The 21,681-nt window shown below is 34.6% G+C and overlaps 1 long non-coding RNA gene across 6 annotated transcripts in view; it reads left to right on the top strand.

The window, feature by feature from the left end:
- The window catches only part of LOC103240529 (uncharacterized), a 377,357-nt gene that overhangs the window by 352,351 nt on the left and 3,325 nt on the right, over positions 1 to 21,681 (top strand). For 4 of the 6 annotated variants that reach the window (XR_500017.3, XR_012095028.1, XR_012095032.1 and 1 more), the window contains one exon: positions 20,537 to 21,669. This is a non-coding gene — a long non-coding RNA (uncharacterized lncRNA). Of the gene's footprint in view, positions 1 to 14,361; positions 14,514 to 20,536; positions 21,670 to 21,681 lie in introns of those variants that run through there. The other 2 variants (XR_012095031.1, XR_012095030.1) reach the window with 2 other exon arrangements.

Raw genomic sequence — 21,681 nt, 5'->3', positions numbered from 1 at the left:
TCCTCTAGCTAGACATAAAAGTTCTCCAAGTCCCCACTAGGTTAGCTGGATACAGAGTACTGATTGGTGTATTTACAAACCTTGAGCTAGACACAGGGTACTGATTGGTGTATTTATAGTCCCTTAGCTAGGCACACGGTGCTAGCCAGAAAAGTTCTCCAAGTCCCCACTAGGTTAGCTAGATACAGAGTACTGATTGGTGTATTTACAAACCTTGAGCTAGACACAGGGTACTGATTGGTGTATTTATAGTCCCTTAGCTAGACACAGAGTGCTAGCCAGAAAAGTTCTCTAAGTCCCCACTAGTTTAGCTAGATACAGAGTACTGATTGGTGCATTTACAATCCTCTAGCTAGTCATAAAAGTTCTCTAAGTCCCCACTAGACTCAGGAACCCAGCTGGCTTCACCTAGTGGATCCTGCACGAGGGCTGCAGGCAGAGCTGCCTGCCAGTCCCAAGCGGTGCCTGCACTCCTCAGCCCTTGGGCGGTTGATGGGACTGGGTGCCACAGAGCAGGGGACGGTGCTCCTTGGGGAGGCCGCCTGGGAGCCCCTCCGCCGCTCCCTGTGCCTACCTGCAGAGCCCGCGCCCACACCCGCCGGAACTCGCGGTGGCCCTCCAGTGCTGCACATGGCCCCGTTTCCCGCCCGCGCCTCTCCCTCCACAGCTCCCCGCAAGCAGAGGGAGGCGGCTCCAGCCTCCGCCAGCTCAGAGAGATGCTCCCACAGTGCCATGGCAGGCTGAAGGGCTCCTCAAGCTCTGCCAGAGTGGACGCCTAGGCCGAGGAGGCGCCCAGAGGGAGGGCTGCCAGCACGTTGCCACCTCTCATTAAGTCGCAGCAAAGGTGGGAAGGGTGGTTCTGGCGGAAAAGACAATTGCAGAGCAGGTAATCAAGGGAATAGATGTGAATTACAGATTAGGGCTGGTGGGAAGGTTATCTTCCCTGACTAGGGAGAGGGAGAGGTACAAAGAACGAGGAAGTTAGGCTTGAAAATAGAGAACAAAGAACAAGGAAGCTGAGCAATCCCTCTCTTTGAAGAGAAACTTACTGTACCTGACATAAATGATATGAGTTAAAGGTTCAGCTTCATTCTTTTGTATGTGGCTATCCAGTTGGCTAGTGATTAATTTTCACACTAAGTTTGCACGTCAGTTTGTGCAGGTGAATTATGGGGAATACAGAAGATTCTGTATTATTTTGTATCTGCATTTTACTGTCTATTATGTTGGCTAGAATATGACAAAAGTATTTCATTTAGTAAATAAAATATGCAATGTCATAATGCATTAAAGAAGAATGATTATTGGTATATACCATACCCTATGTCATATGGAAAAATGTTTAAAAATAAATATGCACACACACACAGACACACACACACACATATATTACACTAATGATACCTTTTCTTGACTTCTTAGGTTGCATCAGTTATTTTAATAAAATAAAAAATAATAATGTTAAAATATAGACTTTGTAGCTACAAAAAACTTAGATTTACATTTTCCAGTGATCCTCAGAACAATTTCATAGGTACCATTCTGGATAGGTATTATATCTATTTTATATATTAACAAATGAATGGGAAAAATTGCCTCAGGTATAAACAAGAAAATGGAATAATAAAAAATAAAATAAACATCTCTCCTGATTCTTAGCTTAAAATCGTGTTCCATCCATAACTCTTTTCCCTCGAATTTGGTCTTTTAGTAATTTGGTAGTCTACCTAACAGGAGTATGTTCAAAACCAATCTTTCCTACAAAGCTAGAAGAATTTGCCGGTCAAATCAAATCAAAGTGTCAGTGTAATACAGTTGTGTCAGATATAAGATTTTTTTCTTCTTTTTTCTAACTGGTATTTCTCCCTGGCAGATAATTAAATTATTCTAGTATATTTTGCTTATCATGAAAACATGCTAGCTGCTATTTAGTATCCTAAAAGTTAATATATTTTAGAAGGCTCTGATGAGTATTTGTTATAGGTGATTGATTGTTAGGAAAAGCAGATGGAGATATTTTATATCTTCAAGAAGAAAAGGTATTTCAAAGAGCTTAATAAAACTTAATGCCCATTTTCCTTTTTCAATAATTACTTTAAAAGGAAGCCAAAAGAATGTAGAATGGAGAATCACTATAAGAACATAAATTTGATTATCAAGAGAGTTATTTTCCATGTGTTAAGATGTTAGAAAAATATTCACAAGTATTCAGTGGCTCAGAATGTGTATCATCTACACAAAAACTGCCCCCCACAAAAAAATTACATGAGAATGTAATTTAGCCAACTGAAGAATGAGCAAACAAAAGGAACTAAATAATGGAGGAAAGGTGATATAAAAATTATCGTAATATTCACTCAATGCTTTTAAATAGGATCAACTCTATGAAATTTTATACATATGGTTATAAAGCAAGTCAAATGTCTTAATAAACCTTAAAACAACGTATGCATAATATAAAAAAATTAAAATAATAAACTTGTTTACAAATTCTGATACAACTGTAGAAAATTGAAATGGAAGGGATGAGGATGAGGAAAAAAAGTTTGTGTTAGTTTTCTCATCTTCCTTGAGGAGAACTGGATAGATACACTCTTTCAAGTTTTGCCATTGTTATTTATAACATATGTGTTCATATATTTTTTAGACCGTAACCAACAGTAGGATTTAAAACATAGAATATATCTTTCAAATGAGTAGAAGTGAGATGTGGAAAGACAAAGCTCATATAACAAAATATACAAACCAAAGGAACTTATTCCAAACAAGAGAAAGGAAAAGAAAAAGTAAGAAGAACCTGTAATTATGAAAGTCAGCAAGCCACTTTCCATGGGTCAAATCTGACCTACCACCTCTTTTTGTAAATAATGTTTTATAGGAACTACACCCATTAATTCACAAATTGTCTCTGACTGTTATTATGCTATAATGGCAGAGGTGAATAATTGTGGCAGAGACTGTAAGACCCACAAAACCTAAACGTTTACAATCTGGTAATATTTTATAAAATAATTCTCAGAAAAGTTTTGCCAGTTACTGATCTATGATAATAAATATATATAGGATTACTGCATTTAAATAGCTCAAGTTAACAGAGTAAGAGAAGAAAAGGTAAATAAAAACAATAATGTTATACATATTTTGAAAGGACTTTCACAAAATGTGCGTAGAATAACTAGGTAATGCTAATTCCTCAAGTCCCTTCCTTTTCAGGCAGTTGAATGATGAGCATTTCACAGAGCTTGTGTTATTTTTGTTGGATTTTGAGTCATAATTATGGGTTTTCTAAGCAGAAGACAGAAAAGTCATCCCAGGCAGAGAAAATAGCACGTGGAGACATGAAGGTGGGAAATAGATGAATAGTTCAGGGGCAGCAAAAAGTGATCATAACAAACGAAAATGACTCTGCAGGTCTTTGCAATGATTATTCCTTCCCCTTGGTTCTTTCTAAAGAATTTGCCACTTTCTCAAATGATTTTACATGCTTATTAATATAGTCAACTCCATCCTCCAGAATATAAGCTTAATAAGTATTTGTTGAATGAGTGAATGAGTGAATGAATGAATGACCACATTAATTTGTCGTGTGGTCCAGTAAGCATAAAAGCTTCTGGGGAGTCCCAGAGGTCAAACAGCATCACTACCGAGTCACACTGATTTAATCACTTCAGTGTCATTGCCATACTGAATACATTTCCTCTGAGCCATGCTTGTTCTACTTTTCCTAGTCTGCAGATCATTTCCTTTAATAAAGATGATAAAAGCAAAAAAGGAGTTGACTAATCAGCTTCCTCTCAGAAAGTTACAAGCATTATAACACCCACTTTTGACCAAAGTAATTTTACTTCTAGCTACAAGCATAGTTAAAAAGACTTTTTCTACAGTTTTATCTGGCTTTGTTCAGAGTCAAACCTGCCCTAGCCGCTTACTCAGCTGCTCAGATCTCTGTGGTCAATCGTTTCAGCCTTAGCCTGTGGCTGATGAGAGCAGAGTTAGAGGTCCAAAGTGTCAGTGGTCTACTTAACTTTTGTCTGTTACATACCCTCAAACTCTAGTTATAAGACAGTCCTTAGTAATGCAGGTCTCTCAGCATGAAAGACCAGGTGAGTCGGTAGACAAACTTTTGCTAATTTATCCTTAAGCTGAAAATGACAACTTTCTGCACAGGCCCTATCATTGATTAACAAGTGATATTTTACCTTTTTTTTTTTTTTTTAAGCAGCCATCATAAATTATTGTTACTTTGATACTTATACATATTAGCTTAAAAGATAATATTTTCTTTTACAAACAATATAACTATATGCTTTATATAATTGATTGGTAAGTTACCTTGTTTGGTCTTTTATGACTTCTTAGGAATCAAGTAATTTGAGTAGGAATAACAGTTTATGTGTAGATGTATTCCTAACTTTAGATAAATGTTAAATGCATATTTACCCTTTATATAATAAAATTGTCTCTTTAATATAATTTTACTTTTATCAAGAGAGAGATTTTTCTTAGTTCTATCTGCTTGCTAATATTACCTAACAAAATTAGTTATAATTTTCTTATGCAATTATCAGGTGATGCTCCCCTGTTAGACAAGAACTCTTTTTCTTGTTTCCAAGCCTTTCAAAAAAAAAAAAAAGTGACAATTCTTGTAAAACAGCCAGACACATGGTTTGTGATTTTCATTTTCAAATAAAATTGCTCCTCCTAAAAAGAAAGGAATCAAATTCCATTTCAAATTACATTACTGCCTCTATTCGAGTATGGTTGGTTACTCACCCATGCAAACCTGCAGGTTTATACCAGATGAAGCAATTCTGAATGTAGGATTTTCAAGATTTGTAGAGGTAAACCAATTGTTAGGGAGGTGTTTTGCCTTGAGATTATCCAAAGCTTCAGGGGAGAAAAAAAAATATGATAATAGGGTTTAGTATTTTAAATCCAGAATGAAAATACCTCAGAATAAACCAGGATGCTTTGTTGAGACTTTTCGTATCCTTATACCTCTGAGAAAATGAGAGAATTGTGGATACTGTGAAAAAGATGAGACAGAAATTAAAAGACAAAAAAGATTTGGGTGAATATAAATCAATACCTAAACCTTCCTATCCCTACAGAAATGTATCATCTTAGGGTGTTTTTCTCTATCTTTATGCCTCTAACACTTAGGATTCAAGCTTGTTAAATAAGTTGTTACTGAGAATTTTTACAGAATTTTACAACAGTGCCCTAGAAGCCATTCTAAGCTTGTTTTCGGTAGTCCTTGGTGGGGGAAATATGCTTGCAAATGAATGAGCACTGAATTTGTTGCATATTTTGTCTAATAAAAATTAGTTTATTGAAATTTCCACATTTATTAAGTGTTTCTGCCCACTGAGTCCTGGGGCCCTGGCACATACCCACCCTCCAAGGGACACAGACATGGAACTGCCCATGATCCTGTCCCTGAGAAGTTTCCCATCAACTCTGGGGTTATCTCATGAGTCAAGGGAGGTACAGACTCTGTCTACACATTCCCGGACCCTACATTTATTTCTACAAAATTTCTCAAACTTTTTTCGAGGCTCATAGACCTGTTGTTACTGCCTGTTTTCTATTTTAAAATGAATCTTCTGACTGAATTGGAATACAAGGCAAACTAGTTTCAGAGACCAACAGGCCATTCTGAGTTATGAATGATAGGCTGATATTTTGAAACTCTTGTTTCCTAAAGATGACTTTCTGCAGAAAAAGGGCTTTGAAAACAAAATCATATATGTTCCAATGAGAGTTCAGTTTTTTCCAAAAGCCTTTTTGCAGAATCTATATATTAAACACCTTTTGCACATTTTTTTAACACACCACGAAATTCAATATTTGAAACAGAACAGTTGTTTATTATTTGTCAGGGGTCATCGGGATTTTATGGCTTCATGCTCTTATGTTCTTTTCTTTCCTTCCTTTTTTTTAAAAAATAATGGTCATTTTAATTAAGCAATGTCGGCAGAATATAACATAGATGTCAATTTTCTAAATTAAATATATATATATTTTTTTTTTGCTAAAATATTCATAGCAGCTGGGCACAGTGGCTCATGCCTGTAATCTCAGCACTCTGGGAGGCGGAGGCAGGGGGATCACAAGGTCAGGAGATCAAGACCATCCTAGTTAACATGGCGAAACCCTGTCTCTACTAAAAATACCAAAAATTAGCCAGGTGTGGTGGAGGGCGCCTGTAGTCCTAGCTACTCGGGAGGCTGAGGCAGGAGAATGGCGTGAACCCGGGAGGCGGAGCTTGCAGTGAGCCGAGATAATGCCACTGCGCTCCAGTCTCATATACATATACATATATATACACACACACACGTGTGTATATATATATATTCATTCACAGCAGGTCAACAATTCATTTCATTAGTAGATTACTTTAAAGCATGTCAGGGAATTCTCTAGAGGATTCACTTTGTACAAAGGTATTTCAGAGGTAGACCTTCTGGGGGAAATTAAGGGTTTTTGTTTATTTGTTTTTAAATAAGACATTATTATTCCTGGATCTATCACACGATCTCATTAATTATTAGAAATTTTCATCCTGAAATTTGATATCCTCATAATTAGTGTTATTTACTCCTTTGTTTCAATGTGCAGAATTAGAAAGACTTTATTCTGGATATGTGTTTGCTTAATAACACATTACAGAATAGTCTCTAAATACAGGGAGAAACTGAGATAAAAGGCACTTTATAAAATCAAACTATTTTTATATACTGTTACCATATGAAAGAAAATGAGAACTATTCCATGAATAAAGACTCTGCAGTCATTTTCTTACATAGTTTCAGGACCCTGTTTACACCTACACAGCTTACACTGGATGATATTGTTTCTCTGTTCAGTGTGAAGTAATTATGTTGCAGTTTCATTCCTATATTTCCAGATGCCATCAAGATAACAGAACTAAAGTCACATCACCACAGGCAGCAGACAAAGGCAAACAGTTCATCAAACCGTGACTGTGATTAGCCAGAGAAAAAGTGACAGTTACTAGCAGTTCTTGCAGCACCTGCATTTCTTCAGAATCTTTAGCTCTGGAGCAACTATGGTTGGCTCAGCAAATTCCAATATCGCAATTAGGAAATAAAGCATTTCACAGAAGAAGATTAAAAGAGGCACAAAATGCCGACTGCAAGAAAAACAGTGTTTAAAAAATTATATAAACTTGTAATTTTTTATATAAAATGGGGAATGTCTGTAATAAGCTCAGGAAATTATCTTTAAACTAGGAGAACGACAAGAATTTGAAAGCCACGGTCAGGCTGACAATACCGCAAAATGAACTGCCAGAAAGGAAGAGATGTGGGGGTTCCTATAAGGCATCTGAAGAATGTTAATGTGGATTAAAATTGTATTAACATAAAGAAATAACCACTCAGGCTTGAAAAATGAATATTGCCCTTTCACTGTTTCTATAATTATGTCATCTAGCAGCAGGCAGTTGCTTGTTCGCATTACACACATGTGACATTGTAATGCTTATGATCTTTATGTCCTAAAATGTGAAAACTAGAATGTACAGGTGTTCATTGCAAGTTTTGCATAGAAGATTTTGGAGGTTACCATAGAACTCTTAAGAAATTGAAATGGTCAAGGCTTTGATGAAGAACTGAAGTAATATATTATCTTTGTGCATATTTGAACAGAGCAATCTAAGAGACCAACAAATTCATAAAAATGTAAATCAAAGTCTATGATGTAGGATTCTCTACTACAAGAGTACCTATGTTTTGAGAAACTTCATTCATTTATAAATGAACATTCTGCATTTTAATATATACTCAAGTTTTAGACACTGAGTTGGCTTGACAAAAGAATTCAGCTACTCCACCACCCTGATCTGCCAGCCACAGGCATTTAACAGAGTTTCCGGCCCTTAAAGGGTTTCAAAGTAGAGTAAACATTTAGCACAAAACAGCACCTGTGAGGCCATCAATATCTTAGGGGTGCACAGAGCTGTGGATCTTCCGTCTAGAGTTTGGCAAGTCTAGCAATAATTTTCTTAGAAATAGGGACTCGGACAGTCTAGTCCCTATTTAGACTCTAGGTAACTTCTGAGAATTGAGGGGTTCAACAGTTGATTCTAGAGTCATGAAGACTGGAGTGCCTCCCAAAAAACTGAAGTTCAGCTCATCCACTAGAGTATCTTGGGTTTCTCAGATCATACTTGCTTACAATTTATTATAATCAACAAATATTTGTGGGAAACAATGTTATGAACAAAGCATATGTTTGACACTGTAAAAGATTCCAGGAATTGCATATATTGGCAGGATTATTTTCAAATATTTCTTACAATTACAACTTTTCATCATTAAGTAAATACTAAAGAAAGGAGAATGTTATTTCATGTTACTCATTACAGTGAGCAATGGTTCTAATATATATTTTATAGTCACCTTTTAACTCATTTAAATATTTAATTAAATACCTAATGGCACAGAATATTGTACCAAATTTTGTACAAGTTGAATTTAATGACCATTTACTATGAACTGGTCATCTCAAAATACTCTGCAGTAGTTGGTATTATTAAGTTCCCAGGGGGCTGGGCGCGGTGGCTCACACCTGTAATCCTAGCACTTTGGGAGGCCGAAGCGGGTGGATCACGAGGCCAGGAGATCGAGACCATCCTGGCTAACACGGTGAAACCCCATCTCTACGAAAAATACAAAAAATTAGCCGGGCATGGTGGTGGGCACCTATAGCCCAGCTACTAGGGAAGCTGAGGCAGGAGAATGGCATGAACCCGGGGGCAGAGCTTGCAGTGAGCCGAGATTGCTCCACTGCACTCCAGACTGGGTGACAGAGAGACTGTCTCAAAAAAAAAAAAAAAAAAAAAATCCAAGGGATAGTATCTGTATTCTCACTTTTCATATATAAAGAAAGTATAAATAAAATTACACTTTCTTTGCCATTTATCCATTGACAGATACTTAGGTTGGTTTCATATCTTGGCTATTATGAAAAATGCTTTAATGAATATGGGAATGCATATATCTCTTAGAGATACTGAATTCATGTCGTTTGGATATATACCCAGCAGAGAAATTGAGGGATCCTTTGGTAGTCCAATTTTTAATTTTTTGAGGAAGTTTCAAACTTCTGTAATTGCTGGACCAATTTATATTCCCACCAATAGTGTGGAAGGGGTCCCTGCCCTCACCAACACTTACCTCATAAGGCATTATTATGAACAATTACGTGCCAACAAATTGCATAACCAAAAAGAAATGGATGTATTCCTAGAAACACACAATCTACCAAGACTGAATTAAGAAAAATAAAAGCCTGAACAGACCAATAATGAATAAGGAGTAATAAAAAACCTTCCAGCAAAGAATAGACCAGAACCAGAAGGCTTCACAGCTGAACTCCATTCAAAGAAGAGCTAATACCATTCCTTTTAAAACTCTTCCAAGAAAAAGTAGATTAAATACTTCCAAACTCATTTTATGAGGCCAACATTACTCTTATACCAAAGCTAGACAAGGACACGACAAGAAAGAAAAACTAAAGCTCAAAATCTCCCATGAACAAAGATGCAAAAATTCTCAATAAAATACCAGCAGACTGAATTCAGCAACATTTTACAACAGTTCCTTTTTCTTCATAATCTCGTCAATACTTGCTATCGCCCGTCTTTTGATAATAGCCTCCCTAACAAGTAAGATTGAGCAGGATTGGGCAGCCAGTCAATATTACTCTGAGTTCTCAAGAAATTGAATTTTAAACCATAAATCAAAAAAGTAGACTGACATCAATTTCTAGAGAATATTATAATTTGCAAAACTCATAAAATGAAACATCTTTTCTATGACTATTGCCTTAAGTCAGAGTGATAGTTTTTTCCTTAAATTTTCACGATGTCCTTCTAAATTTAAAATTGTATTTCCACATGTAGCTTGAGTTTACTGTATTGGACAACACAGGTTGGAATTAATTCCTTCCTAGATTCATTTGCTTTGGAGATAAGATTTTCACAATGGTTTGAAACATTTTTTACAGTTCAATTTATGTAGTTGCTCTTCATAGCTATCCAAATCCTTTAATTGCATATCATTCAGGATAAATTTTCTCTAGTTGGTGAGAACATTCTTAATCCCTGCTAGTGAATCAGTGACACCAGAACATCATGGTATAAAATTAGTAAATATGTAGAAAAAACCTAAGGTATTTCTAGATCTTACAGAAGTATCCACTTAGTGGCTTAGCACAAAAGTATGGATCGAAAGATCCAGATTAGTGTCTAAGTGCTACCATTATGTAATGTACAAATTATTTTCCTCCTAGACCTTAGTTTTTCCATCTTTAATTGCAAAATTTCTGTCATAAAATGATTTTCTAAAAATATGAGAATAAAAGTATGAGAAAAGTGTGATAAATACTTTGAGTCATGCCTTAATAATAATAAGAATCAACATCAATATTTACCAAAATGCTCATATTTGAATAGAAAATATTCTTTCTAGTACAATAAAACAAGGTTAGGCAGCCAAGTGCTGTGCACATATAGGCACATTTTAATCACCCGATATTAGAGATTAGTTGATTACAACTTCCTTATTGATGCATTTCTTTGCTCCGAGGTTTTGTGTTTTAACCAAAAATCACTTAACCATACTGTGTAAAGTGAGAATATAAAATAGTTAAAGGAAACATTTATACTGAAGGTTTCTTTCTTGGAATTATTTCTAGCCAAAAATGTATACTTCATACGAAAAATTTTTAGTTGCTAGAGTAATATTCATAGGAATTTAGTCAATTACTTGAAGACAAAGGGGAATAAAACTTTTCCAGTTAAAACTAGTTTAAATTATTTTAACCAGAAACTAAATACTTTAAAACAGTGACTCTTAAAACGTAAAAAATTAGACATGATTTAGTTTTAAGTCAGTCAACTCTACATTGGGAATAGTCAGTCAACTCTACATTTATCTTGGAAAATTTAACTCAGAAAGATTGGAAAGTATAAAACACTTGTTTGAGAATAATTTTGTCCTTTAGGACACATTTTTGGCTGTGACTACTTGCAGAGGAGCCAATACTGGAATCTAGTGAATAAGGACTAGGGAGACTGCTAAACATCCTACAAAGCATAGCTCAGCTGAGCACCTCACAACAAATAACTATGTGGCCCAAAATGTCAACAATACAACTGTTAAGAATCCATGAGTGAAATAAAATGGGTTTTTTCTTTCATCTCCTTTTTTCACACCTGTCTATTTCTTGCTCTCACTAGACTCTCAAGGTCTCTCTCTCTCTCTTCCCCTCTCTCTCGCTCTCTTTTGTTATTTCTCATTCTTTCTTTCTCCAGTGAAACCTCTTTAATGAAGGCTCATTTATATTGTTGATGGCAAAGGACAGCTCCTTGTAATTAGAAATGGGACTCGAAATCCTCAGAAATAAGAGATTAAGTCAAGAAAGAATATAGTACAAGTTGCATCAGCAAGATAAAAAAAAATTTTGAATCAGCAATACTACTTTTAAAGATAATTTAAATTGCCTTAGTGATGAATTGAAGCATACTAAGATAAAATATTTCATGAACTTTAAGAAAGTCAGTCTTAGAGGCTGTAAACAGGAATAGCAACAAGGGTCAGTGAGCAGAGGGGACTGCACCTTTGTCTAACACTTTTAAATGTTTCTTCACTTTTTTCAGTTAACCTTTGTGAGAAAACTACAGGATTTCAATGCTCACATTCCTTTGTCTTCTGTCATTTGTAACCAAAAGTATGAAAACTGTAATTTCCTTTCTATTTATGATTTCTTAAGATTATTCTCCTGACTTTAACATGTTATTTTTCATTTTGCAATGTGGTAAATGAATGAAATTCATCCAACATTTGAAAGAAATTACACAAAGTATGATAATTTTGGCCATCATATTTTATAAATTTATTTTACTCATTTAAATTCTGTTCATAATCTTTTTCTTTGGACTTAATTGTCCTGTATAGAAAATTTCTCTTAAATTTGACTTCTCATTCATTTACTGCATTAATTAATTGAAGACAAGGGTGTAAGAAAATGAGAAAGAGTCTCATTATTGAATTAATTGAACGAGGAAGTTGAGATATGAAATAATGAAAGGAAAGTGAAACGTATTTCCACAATTGATCATTTTATACAATTCCCTCCTTAAATTGTCTCATTCTTCTTATTAATTATTTTATTTACTTCTGCCACATATCCTTCCATTGTTTCTTGTCTGATCCAAACACACGAGGTTGAATTTCTCTTTTCTCTACTTCTGCAGTATTCTCACAGGCGCAGGCAGAGCTCTATCTAATCTCTTATTTCCTGGCCTTATGACCTTTCACGTAGGTTTGAGTAGAGGTCAGATTTCCACATTAGTAAAAGATGGGATTTGCAGGAATTGCTTGCCATTCAGAATCCACAGACTGAGCAGGGCATCCCAAAGTCAAACACCTACAAGGGCCAAGAAAACTTTCCAGGAAGGGCAGGTGTAAGTATACAGGTAAGTGGAAAGGACTGGAGAATGAACAGGTTAAGGCCCAAGTGAAAAAGAAACCAGCTGCTACTTAAAGAACAGTGTTAAATTAAATTTAGTCCAAAGCTGCCTCCTTACATATTTTAAGCTAATTCTAAAGGTTTCTCTATACATAGTGAACCGCAGCCTAAATGGATGTATAAACAGGCCGTTACTCTTGCAGCAATCACCGAGTTTCAGCCAATCAAAGGTGGCCAACTGTTCAAACCGAGTTCACATAAGGCAAACGCCAAGTTGTAACCAATCCAGCTGTTTCTGTTTCTCACTTCCGTTTTCTGTATGACACTTTCCTTTTCCTGTCCATAAATCATCAACCACCCAGCACTGCCAGAGTCTCTCTGAATCTATTCTGGTTTGGGGGGCTACCTTATTCATGAATCGTTCTAAGCTCAATTAAACTTGGTCAAATTTAATTTGTCTAAAGTTTTTCTTTTAACAGCAGTGTCACCAAATACTCTGTTCTTTCAAAAGAAGCCAGAAAACTTATTTTCATATAAAATTGTATTATTTTTAAATGTTTGCAAAATTTAAAATCTCTGTAGACCAAACAAAATGGGTCTTCATGTCAAATGAGTTTTGTAAACTTCTCGTTTCTAACTATTGACCTAAGCAGACACATTTCTTTATGTTAGGCTGTGTAAATAGAGAAACGGATGTCAAAGTTCTGTTAAAATAGTATTAGTAGGTTCCTTCATTCTACCGTAAAGACATATGCACATTTTTGTTCATCACAGCACTACTCACAATAGCAAAGTCATGAAATCAACCCTAAGGCTCATCACAGCACTCTGCACAATAGCAACGTCATGAAATCAACACTAAGGCTCATCAACAATAGACTGTATAAAGAAAATGTGGTACATACTTATCATGGAATACTACACAACCATGAAAAAGAACAAGATCATGTCCTAAGCGAACTGATGCAGGAACAGAAAACCAAATACCATGTGTTCTCACTTATGAGTGAGAGCTAAACATTGATACACATATTAGGTACTATGCTTATTATCTGGGTGATGAAATAATCTGTACACCAACCCCGTGACATGCAATTTACCTATGTAACAAATGTGCACGTGTACCTTTGAACATAAAATAAAAGTTGAAAAAACAACAGTAATAAAAAGATAGTAGGTTCTTTGGAGAGAAAGCTTAAATGCTTCTATCTTCTCTATTTCTAAATATACTTTAACGTTAACTGAAAACTTGTGGTTAAGAAAGTTTAGGTTTTCATTGGAAAAGTTTTTCTCTGTCTAGATATCACATTCTTTTTTTCCTCTCTTAACTGTTCTTTCTGTCATATTTAGGAGACTTTGGAACTTTGGATATAATATAATTTTTGATTATATCTGTATTTAATTCATAGAAAACTTTATAAATGTTCATTTTGTAAACAGTGTTTCATATTTCAACACATGCATTAAATATGATGGAATTAGTATGATGTTAGAGTTTTCTAGAGAAATAGAACCAACTGGATATGTATAGGCTTAAAATAATATTTATTATGGGAATTGACTCATGAGATTATGGAGGCTAAGAAGTTCCATCAAATGCCATCTGCAAGCTGGAGAACCAGGAAAGTTGGTGGTGTAATCCAGTCCAAGTCTGAGAACCTAAGAACCAGGGGAGCCAATAGTGTAAGTCATGGTCCAAGGCTGAGGGCCCTGCAGGTTGTGGGTGTTTGGGGGACACACTGGTTTGAGTCCCAGACTCGAACCAGGAGCTTCAGTGTCCACAGGCAGGAGAAGACGCATGTTTTAGTTTTACAAAAGAGATGAAAATTTGTCCTTTCTCCACCTTTTTGTTCTACTCAGGCCTTCAACAGATGAATAGATATTCTTTACTCAATCTACTGATTCAAATGCCAGTCTCTTCCTGAAACATCCTCACAGACATACCCAAAAGTGTTTCACCACCTATCCAGAAATTCCTTAACCTACTCAGTTGACACACAAATTTAACCATTGTAAGTATGTTTTAGATGAACACTTCTTATTTTTGTATTTTTCATTTGTACAATTATATAGTAGGTATAAATGTTTATGCAGTACTTGAGATATTTTGATACAGATATGCAATGAGTAATAATCACATCTGGATAAATGGAGTATCCATCAACTCAAGCATTTACTCTTTTTTTGTGTTGCAAGTAATCCAATTATATTCTTTTAGCAATTTTAAAATGTACAGTAAATTACTGTTGACTGTAGTTATCCTGTTGGGCTATCAAATACTAGATCTTATTTATTCTAAGTATATTTTTGTAACCATTAACCATCTCCATTCTATTTATTTTATATATATAATGTATAATGGCATATATTTTTCAGTGCATATTGCATTCTCTTTCCTCAATATTTCTGCTTTTTAGATTACTAAATTTTGTTTGCTTCTTTGAAAGAACCCTATTTCATTCAATTTTTTTTCTTTAGGTTTATTTTGTTAGCATGCATTGCAATCCTGATGTACAAAATATTTGAGCTCTACCAAAGTTAACCAATTATTAAAACCCAATGAAGAGATGACACTTAAAAGGATATTATAACTATTTTACAAAATAAATGATGAATTTCTGTTTAATTCTTTGTATAAAGGATTCTATAAATGTTACATTTATTCAAAGCAAATGTTCATCTCTCTGACATCTTTCTTTAGACTATAATTTTTAAAAGACATAGAAGTTGTCTTATATCACTGTGAATTATTCAGAATTTCCTGCCTACAATGTACATACTAATATCCAAAGTCATTCCAAAAGTATCTGATCATGTTCATTCACACACACACACACACACACACACACACACACACACTTTCCTACTCAACCTCAGGGCAGCATTAAAAATTTCCTGGACCAAAGATCTGTTTGCTTATTTTAGATAATTACTGTAGCTAAAAATTATTTTCAGGGGGCATGTATAGCTAAGCTGCATTAGCAGGGGGCAAAGTTGGTGGTTCTCTTTGAATCTATTCTACTGTCAAGACTCAATTTCTTTTCTCAGGACTGACATTTAATATATGATTGACTTTTACCTCGAATTCTAAAATAGTCAATTTTCTTTGTGGTAGCCTCCAGTAAGGAAATTAATCAAAAGTTTAGGGAAAAAAAATGAGTTATTTAACTTTTGTCACCCAGTTAGTACTAAAAGTAACATGAAAAAATTATTTTTGATGTGAAAAATTACAGTATGTGTGGTTTCTTTTTGTTTATTTTGGTATTGCTCTCACTCTGCCCTAATTATCTTCAACTTCTTCAAAACACTGACTTTCATATTAGTCAGCTGAAGTCACTCACATAAGCGCTAATAGTATAGATTTAATTAGCAGTTGAAAATTTTCTTTGGATGACCTACTCTGAAATCTCACTCTTTGACTGTGCCTCCTAATGTTTTATGTAAATTTCTACTGAGTCATATCTTTATCTCTACCAAAATAGAGATCTTTAGTTGTACAAGTCCTGCCATATTCTTCTCCATCTCCTAAATCTGGCATGACCTCTCTCTTTTTCAAGTCATTGTTTTACAACCAGCCATTCAACATAAACTTAACCAACTATTATTTTGCCAATCTGATAGTCTTATATAATTCCAGTTATGGACATTTATTTGATCTTATTATTGTGGACTTTCTGGAGGATGTCACAAAACAATGATGAATGAGCATATGTACCATTGACCTGTGCTTATCTTCAAACTCAGTTAAACTCTTATTTTTGCCTGACCATCCTGTTATTCATATTTTTTCATTGATTGTTTATCAATAGCTATAACACTTTTATAATATCAATTGGAAACTGTCCATTCATTCATTCCCATATCCTTTTTCTAAGCACACTTAATATTTTCACTGTCTCAATCTTATCCTCAACAAACCTGGAATCTTGCCTAGATTAGCCCACCTTTTCTTTCATTGATTTTAATAATAGGCCAATTTTTCATATCTTCTTTGAAGGCCCATCCCCTTGACCCTTCTCAGAACTTTGTTTCTTTAATTCTTCCTCTTTTTTCTTTCCTTCTATGGCAATCATATCAGCATAACAGAATTTTCTGGTGTGTTCAGTCACTGCATAAAAAGGAGGTAAAAGAAAACATGATACAGCAAAACATCCAATTTCTCACTATCTCTAACTATTTGTTTATATTCCTGAACTCTCCTAAAGCCAACTTGCTCAGAAGATGGGTCTGCACGGGCTATCTTCAATTGTTTGTTTCCAGTTACACACTTTGATCCAACACAATCTTAACTATTTTCCTACTACTCCATTAAAAATGTTTCTGTTAAGGTTGCCAATATTTTGAATCATGTTCCTGTATTCACCTTACTCAATTTCTTACCAAGTCAGCCACACCCATATTCTTAAAACTCCCTTTTCTCATGGCTTCCAAGACTCTAACATGCGTCACTTTTCCCCCTTACTTCACTGATTGTTGGGATTCACTCAGGATGGTGGCAGAAACATTAAAGGGAAACATTAGGAAAAGTTATAGGGAATAATCACAAACCTTTTTTACATAGCTTGTAACAATTGAACAGGCTGAGGGCAGCCAGTTCTCACCTTAGAGCATTAGGTCATAGGGTAAATACTAGGGACAACAGAAGCTTCCCAGTTAAGTCTGTTTACCTTACTTCCATTAACTAACCTTTGAGCCAGACGGCCCTCTTGGGTGGGGGTGGTGCGGAGATGGGGCAGGGGTGGGCAGGTTGAACAGGGATATTACCCCCTAATAGTATTTACTAAGCTTTAATCATTTGTAGAACTACTCTCTTAACCATGTTAATTATCCACAAGTGTGTTGACTCAGAGCATCTGTTGTTAATTGTATACTAAATAAATGCCTGGAGTGCAAACTGCTCAAGGCCAGCCACAGTGACAGATCTTTCTTGGTGGGCAGGCGGTCGGACACTCAGCAGAACTGGCAAAACAGAATATCTGTGTGTCAGTGTATGTTTTATTCATCCGTCGTTTGGGTCAGGGTCTGCAGGCAGACCCCCACCCCAGTTAATGCCCTCTTGTGAGGAGCAATACCTCTACCGATCCTCTTCAATAATCTCATTTGCTGTCTTCTTTACCTGCACTCTCCTTCTACAGATTGCAGTCATTTGTGGTTTAAACTTGGACTCTCTTCTCTATATAAACCATTTCCATGAAGTTTTTTATCCCACTCAGAAGTAGTAGTCAACTTATACATGTGGTTTTGAAACAAACATACTGTATATTTCAGTAAACTAATATATGTCCTACAATCAACATGTCTTTTAAGTTTTTGGTCTTCATAATGCTTCAGGTTAAAAGACTCCAGGAAATAAAAACTGAAAATTTTAGTCACTAATTAAATAAAGTGAATAGTTTCTTGGTCTCTTCATTGTAAGCATTCATAACAGAACTATGATTCAAAATGACAAGATATAGAGTATGCATACATTCTTAAATAAGAACTCTACCCAGCTGCCTAGTCTTATATTTGAATTCTTTATATACATTATTTTGGGGTCAGCAGAATGTACATATTCAGGACATTTTGCAACCTTCTTGAAAATACCTACTTCAATCAAGTGTTTGAGTATTAAAAAACTAAGTATTTCCTGCCAAGTAAAAGTGTAACAAACATTTCTGTAAGGGAAAGTTAGTTAAAGAAATAAAAGTCTACAAATTCTGATTTCTCCACAAGTCAAATGAAGTCATGAACCTTAAACATGACCTGCATTTTCTGTTGTCTGTTTTTCACAAAAGAAAATTATCATCCATTATTCCTTTGAATAAATAGCATTTCTTCCTAATTATCTCTTTTAGGTATTTTTTGAATCCTGTTTGGTTGTGTTAAATTTTCTCACTTTGTCTTAGAACTTTCTAAATCTTTCTTCTATATTTCTCATATCTTTAAATATCTGAGATCAATTATGGAAAATTCTTAAACTATATTATCTATTCACTCTCTTTTTACTTGTCTCTAAGATGGTGTTTAATCCATTTATTTCATTTTTAATTTGAATTTCTATATATAAATATATATAATTAGATATAAAAATCAAATTACATATATCTATATTTATACACACATATACATACATATATATCTCCTTGGTTTATTTTTTATAATCTTTTGTTGACTTACATTTTCAGGGTTTTTGAAAATGTATTTTTAATATATTTAATACAAAAATGTAGTTTTTCAATATAGTCCAGTTTTGATGATTCAAACTTTTTGGAATCTTTTTTAATCTAACAAAGCTAATTATTGTGTTAGCTAATGCTCACACATGGTGACTTGTTTTCTTTTATTATTTATTATAGAATAAAATTCTATAATTTTATTCTTTTATTATTTATTTTTTATTATTTTTATTTTATATTTCTTTTATTTTAAAAAATCTGTGACCCACTAAGTTTTTTTTGGTACTTTATCTCTGAAAGTCATTTGTGGCTTATTTATTATTTACTTGATTTCTTACGTCTTAGAATATATGTATTTGCTTTTGTCAATTCCCTCTGGGAAATATCAATTGAGGACAACTTTAAAACAAAATTTTCAACTTTAGCTGTTTGTACCGCTAAGGTACTTGAGTTCAATCATTAAAATTATTTGAGAACTTATTTATATTAATTATGTAGGGAAATGTTTTTCTTATTTCTATTCTTGTTTAATGTCAAAACAGGCAAGTTTCCTTTTTTATGAGCCATTTAGTTCTCAATTACACTAACACTGAAGAAGAGAAATGTTAGAGTGAATCACCTTACCAAAATACCATAATAATTAAGAGATAGATACTAATTAATTCAGTGTGATTTTTTTTTTAAACAAAACGAGAGAAATGAAAAATGGACCAGAATGGCAGTACTCTATAAATAGAATTTGATGCAGGAAACGAATGGCATTTCAAATTACAGGGTAAATGATTTTCCATTTTCCATTGAATATGTAGTGATGGAAAATAGGTTACCTATAGAGAAAGAAATTATATTAAATACCTACTGTACTCAATATAGACATACAAATTTTAATTGATTGAAATTTACATGTGAAAGTGAACCATTTAATGTTTCAGAAACCATACACATCCACGGTGCCATGTAATTCAGTAGATCATTTGTAACTGAATGAAATTAACTCACAACAAAGGAAAATAGGTTGCGGCTTAAATGGTGTATATACATTTTACATTTCCAAAAATTCCAGTTACCAGCTATAGCATCAAAAGTATCCTCAAATAACTTAAGCTTCCTACCATTTTTTCCCCATTTCGTAATTGTTACTGGTAAGTGCTCCTGGGTTCTTGTCTGTGCCTGTCTGACTACTGAAATGCAAAATTTCTGATAGGACAGCAGCAGTGATTTAGCAGATGACTAAAAAGAGTGTTCAGAAATACTTGCAGTGGTGTTTCAGCTCTGAAATTGATTTCTGAGTTAGATACAAAGGCACACACTGATGGAAACTTTGTGAAGTCAGCGTCTGTTAGAGACTAATTTCCCAAGATAAAATGTATATTATTGGATTTTACTTGAATTTTTTAAACCAAAAGAAGAAGACTGTCTTTTTTTTTTTTTTTTTTTTTTTTCTTTTTTTTTTTTTTCGCTCTTGTCCCCCAGGCTGAAGTGCAATGAGGCGTTCTCCGCTCACTGCAACTTCCGCCTCCTGGATTCCAGCGATTATTTTGCCTCAGCCTCCGGAGTAACTGGGATTACAGGTGCCCACCACCACGCTCGCCTTTTTTTTTTTTTTTTTTTTGGTATTTTTAGTAGAGACGGAGTTTTGCCATGTTGGCCAGGGTTGTCTCGAACTCCGTACCTCAGGTGATCCGCCCACCTCGGCCTCCCAAAGTGCTGTGATTACAAGCATAAACCAACACGTCTGGTCACTTAATACCTGAAATTCTAAATTTCCTCTGCTTTCCTTGGAAAATAATTATGCTTTAATAAGAACATAACTTGTTCTAAACAATCATAGTTTGTCTTCATCTATTTGTTTTAAGCCTGTTTCTGTATCTTCCAAGGGGTGGTTCCAACTGCTACATTAAATCCGGGAGTGCGAGCACCAGTCTTCCCAAGAGCCATGCCAATGCACACACCACCTCAAGAATTCTCATCGGGGATATTTCACTTCAAGTGACTCAAGCCGGGTACCCCAGTGTGGACTTTCATTCCACCTTCTCTTTCAATCCGTAATTAAGTTTCAACTCCCACTGATGCTAGTTCCTTTATCGCAGCATCCTTCTACATCTGTCTTTTTCTTTCCATTCCCATAGCTTCTAGCCTAAGACAGGCCCTCTTAACCATTTCACTGGACTATTGCAATAACTTGTGGACATGCTTTCACCTTTAATTTGGATCCAATCTTCCATACTCCAACCATCCATTCTTCACATCACTGATAAGATTGCCTTCTTCAATAATGAGATCATTCTCCTTTCCCTTAAAAAATTAAGTCCAAACACCTTATTATTGTAAATAAGGCTTTCACTAAATCATAACTTACATGTTTAAAGATTCTGTTTATATTATTTTTAAATACTTTATACTTAATGATAGCTCATCTTGGCAAACATATTCCAAAGAGCAAGCAGATAGAAATGTATACATCACCTTCTATTTTTTATTTTCATTTTTCAACTTAAATCTTCCAAAGTAATTTATGAACTCCAATATTAACTGAACCTATTTGTATGTTTCCTCATTAGTAATATGAAATATTTGTAGTTCCTGTTAATCGCAGTTAAAGTACACTTTATGTCTGTGGAAAACAAAATATAAGAATGCTCAATTTAAATCATTTTAAATATCAAGACTGTAATTCACAAAATTGTACATTAATCGTGGAAACTTTTAAAAATACACATAAGGCAAATTTTGAATCTTACTATTGACCATCTTGCTTCTAAAAACGTATTATGGAAAGAATATTAGGTATAATAAACCTATTTTTAAGGTAATGAATGGCAAACTGTATTTTCTAATTGCTCTCCTATGGAAGGTGACTACAGAGTGTTCCAGTCATACCTGTAACATCCTGAGCTTATTCTGTTTTTAACAGGAATAAAAACATTTTAATATGTATTGAGACATTCATTTTCTAACACAAATATGCAGAGTAAATGCTGTGGTTTTTTGTTTGTTTGTTTGTTTGTTTGTTTTTTATCTC

This window comes from Chlorocebus sabaeus, chromosome 13 (genome assembly GCF_047675955.1).
Source record: "Chlorocebus sabaeus isolate Y175 chromosome 13, mChlSab1.0.hap1, whole genome shotgun sequence".
In the NCBI taxonomy this organism is placed as follows: Eukaryota; Metazoa; Chordata; class Mammalia; order Primates; family Cercopithecidae; genus Chlorocebus; species Chlorocebus sabaeus.
This window is presented reverse-complemented; position numbering and strand designations above follow the sequence as displayed.